The following is a 4,826-nucleotide window of genomic DNA, read 5'->3' as shown; positions in this document are numbered from 1 at the left end:
CCAGCTGCATCCTGGTATACAATAGTCTGCTATTCCAATAACCACTGAGTCTTCTCACAATTCTGCCTCGAGAGAGGCAATTGCCTCTACCTGTGTTTACAGCATCCTTCAGGTGGTTTATTTCATGGAAGATCCTGTGGGTCATTAAGGAGAATGAGTACCAGAAAAGCAGCTGTTCTCAGAATAGAAATCAAGATCAGTAGGCAGAAAAAACTCACTACTTAAATAAGGGCTCAAATGTGGATGACAGGTGTGGGCTAATCCATCTGTTTGTCTTCTCCTACAACCTCTTCTGCTTGCAGAAGGAATGGTACAGGTTTGTTAATGATTCTTACACATACAAGGGGGTCCCTGTGTGCCAGGAATTGTACAGGCACAAGGGAATAGATACTGCTTGACCTGGGCATCTTCAGCTCTAACAATGTGTCTTCATCATCTGCTTTCTCAGCCTCCAACTAGAGGTTATTTTGCACAACTAATCTATCAGGCAGTAGAAGGGCTCCGAGGAAAGCTCTGTCTTTGGTTTAAATAATTAACTACCTTGACTTGGATATTCTGAGAGCCCCCACTAATCTCAGCCTTCCTAGCAGTATGTACCAAATACAATAAAATAAAAGTTTGTCTAACTCACCACCATTTTTATGATCAACCTCCTCTGCCACCTTGGCTCTTACCACTTGGGACCAGACCTGCCCAGGTAGGTTTGTGTCCAAGGCAGCAGAAAAACAGCAGTTTATTTCTTTCCACTGAGAATTTGACACCAGGCTATTTTGGGACTGAGTGAAACTTGTCCTCTGTAATTACAATCAGAAAAAACCCCACTTCCTAGAGCAGCTTGGTATAATATGAAATCATTCTTTAAATATTCTGAGTTTGTGCTGTGTAACAGCAAGGGAGGATGATGACCTGGAGAGTGCCTGGTGGTCACCTGAGAGGCCACCAGAGCACTGTGGCTGTGCTGTCATGGACAGGAACAGTTTAACCAGGCCTGAAGTTGCCAGATGTTGACCAAGGAAATCAATAAAGCATGTGGGGAGAGCTGGACAGCTTATGATGTCTTCTCTCTAAGGCTACATGGACTTCTATTTATTAGGAAAATAAATGTACTTTAATCAATTAAATACCAGCCTCTGATGGTCTTCTATGTTGCAGAAGGAAGATGAATGTATTCTAGGATCTTCTAGGTCTGTTGCATTTGTCCACGCACTGCATCCAGCAGGATTGATCAGAAATAGAGGGTGCAGTCCCTGACAGATGCAGAGCTCTGTGTGAGCAGGACAGCAAAACACCTCCTGTGGTGCCTCCTGGCACTGAGCTTCCTGTCCCAGCACTCTCCTTGCCCTTGGTTTGGAAAAACATGATTTTACATACCTGCTTTCTACAGAAGGCCCAATGAGTGCTGGGATGGCCTGTCCTAAGATGATCCACACAAACCAGGGGCACTGCTGGGTGTTTGGCCAACACAGGATCCCAGGGCTGGAAGGGAGACAGGGGCTACAGAGCTGGAGCCCAAACCTCTGCAGGCCACAGGGCAATAAATGTCTTGGGCAAAATGGTACAAAGGCTTTCTGCTTACCTGCCACAAGCATGCTGGGGCCACAGTCTGTAGCCAAAGGCCAACCTCATCCCTGTGCCTTTCACCAAGGAGAGGCAGCAGTCAGCAGTCAGCAGCAGCAGCAGTGCCTGGTGTGTGGCTGCATCCCCACATGAAGCTGTGGAGTGAAAATTGGTGGTGGCCTTCAGGGACTGATGTCCCTGACTGCACAGGAGGACAGGGGGACCAGCTCTGGGTTGTCTCTGCTGCCTGAACTCCATCCAAACCTGGACTTGTGAGAATGCCAGACAGGACCACCTGCTAGACCCCATCATTTGCATGCTACTTAACAAATCTCTCTTTGTCCTGTTTCTGGACGAAACTAATCTGCAGTGGTTGAGAGGATGGGGAAAAAATAACTCCCACAAGTTAGATGATACACCAACAAGAATTTCTTCTTATCCCTACAGGTAACCAGCAGAAAGGCTGGGACTCATGCTGTAAATCCAGCATCGGGGGGAAAAAACACACTCCTTTCTTTTCTCAACTACAGCAGCCCACCAAATCCCTGAGGACTCACACCAAAAAGCCATTTTCTGTCCTCAGGAATCTCCACTTGGCTGCACAATCCTTCTCAGTCCACCTCTGAAATCACAGGGCACTCCATAATGTTGCTCCTCTCATTCCTGTTAACTGTCTCTTAATTTCTAGTCTGTGATTATTTGTGACTGACTGACACTCACTTGATCCCAGGCTAACATTAACCTTTAACTCATGTAGTGCTTCCTGCTTGCTATTTACCCCTGAGGGTATTTATAAACAGGAGCCTTCTGTCATGCTCACTTTGGTGGGGATGAAAAGAGAAACTGGTGTTTATCAGCCATTGAAGTCCTTCCTGTGTGAGGATGGATTTACTCCTTCATGTGGTGGATCAGCCCAAAATAGGTCCTCAGGTTGCAAAAACAGTCTCCTCAGTTACATGTAAGAGCTGTGCATTTTTTGTTTGTAGTTACCAGATACTAAGGTGCAAGTCCAAGTCATTAACTGACTGAAGATCACTCTCCTTATTGCTCTCCTTGCTGTGCCAGGCTGCTCTCTTTCCAGGCAGCTCCACTGCTGATGTCCAGCAAGGCAGAAAGGTCCCAGCAAGGCAGAAAAATCTTCAGAGGCCTTTTCTGAGCTGCACTGGCAAAGCAGCCACATCAGCCACTGCAACACCCATTGCAGCCAGGGTCTCCTAGCACCAGGACTATGGTGACAATGGGCACCAGAAGGGGAAGATGTGTTCAAGAAGGCTGATACCTGGGAATCCTGGTAACACTTTGGGTCCAAGTTGTTCTCCTGGGCTAAGGAGGAGCAGCCTCCCTTGGGCTGGCCAGAGAGCAGCTGGCAGCCTCAAAAATAGGTAAAATGGATTTGAAATAATTTTCAGCAGAGGAGCAAAGTGTTGCTGACACCCAGACTGTTACTGAGAGCACCAAATTCCTCAGGTCAGCTCAGCTCTACCCAACATTAGGTCTGTGTTGATCAAGTGTCCCTTCAGTGGCAAAGTGTCAGAAATTTTCCTCACTGTCACCTTCCCCCTGCAAGGCTCTCTCTGCCACTTTGCTGCAGTTCATTACTTCTTAAGAAGGTTATCCTGGCAGAACACAACTCAGGAGAAGTTCTTTTGGTTTTGGTGAAGTTCTCTGGGGCATTTGCTGTCTCAAAAAGCTTTGCTCCCTACCTTAAAAAGGTTGTAAAGAGGTAGGGGTTGAGCTGTTCAGTGAAGTACAATTGAACAGGAGAAGAGGAACAGGCTGCCCAGGGCAGCGGTGGGGTCACCATCCCTGGGGGGATTTAAGAGTCTTATAGACATAATTCTTAGAGATATGGTTTAGTTATGGACTTGTCAGAGTTAGGTTAATGGTTGGGCTCAATGATCTTGAAGGTCTTTCCTAACCAAGGTAGTTCTGGGGTTCCCTGTCCTCCTCCCACAGTGCTGCTCTTCCCTCAGCCTCTCCCTTCTGCAGCTGGTGCTATGGATTGCTTTGTATTAATATAAACTCTGAGATCTGCAGAGCAGGACAAAGCCTCTGCACCATACTGGGGGTTCCCTCCATCCACCCCTGGTCCTAAATCTCAGACCATCCCACAAGGATGAGGGGATAGAGACCTGGGACATCTGGAAAGGCAGGAGATCCATCTGGTGCATTAACAGTCCCCAGGCAGGGGCTGGAGCTGAAGAACAACACAGACCTGCTCAGAACCACCACACCCTCAGGAGAGTGATGCTTTGCTTTGGTTTGTACCCTTTTGGAATTCTACAATAGAGTTCCAGAGGCTGGGAAACCCCCTGACCTGGTGTTCTGCACTGGAAAATAATGACAGGGTTAAAAATGTTCTCGAAAAGCTGAAAGTTGCATTTTTGGAGGTAATGCCTATGCAGTTACTTTTCTACTAAACAAGCAAAGTTGCAAAATTCAATATAAATGGATTCCTCCAGAAGAAGCAAGTACTCCAAGGTAAGGAGAACCAAATATTGAACCCTTTTGAGGAACGGCAACAAAAATATTTAGAAAATCGTTACATACCTTCAAAGAAAATTCCCTTTCTTTACTACAGAATTGCTTTTTAGATCACCCTGCTGAAACTAACAGTATTGGAAAATGTTTCTAGCCATCCCTTAAAGGCAGGAATTCCTTTACTCTCTGTCAGACAGGGACTTAGGAAATTTAAAACACTTGATGCTAAACTTTGCAAAACTGACCGTAGGCAATGGAAGTTACACTGGGTCATGCTTCCTTCATGGAATTTCTTTTCCAAGCAAAAAGGCAGCACTGAAAATATTACTCCTCAGAGATAAAATATTGACAGTTTTCATCACTGCCAGCAAGCAGGAGTCAGCTGGGTAGTGGGAGGTTCTGAAGCAGCTTTGAGGACAGCAGCTCCCAGGGCAGGAGGAGGCAATCCCAGGGTTGATTCCTGGCTCATTTCCTGCAGCCCTGGCTCTTGGGGTGGGGGAGGAAAGAGAGCTCTGGAAATGAAAAGGGAAAAGGCATTGCTGCAGGAAGAGGAGGCACTTTCTGGGTGCACGGGGAACTGCTGGGCTAAATTAGAGAAAAAAAAATTAGAAAACTTGGTTATTTTTCTTAGTGTTTGCTAATGAAGCTTCTTAAACTCTTCTTCATTAAGAGCGTTCCAGTTACGACCTGTCAAAAGCAGCAGCTGAGGTGAGAGGTGGTGGCAGAGCTCCAGGTGGAGGGGACCGGGTTTGAGCAGTGTCACAGAGATGGTCACTGGGGTCAGTCCC

Source organism: Calypte anna, chromosome 12, assembly GCF_003957555.1.
Source record: "Calypte anna isolate BGI_N300 chromosome 12, bCalAnn1_v1.p, whole genome shotgun sequence".
Lineage (NCBI taxonomy): Eukaryota > Metazoa > Chordata > Aves > Apodiformes > Trochilidae > Calypte > Calypte anna.
This window is presented reverse-complemented; position numbering follows the sequence as displayed.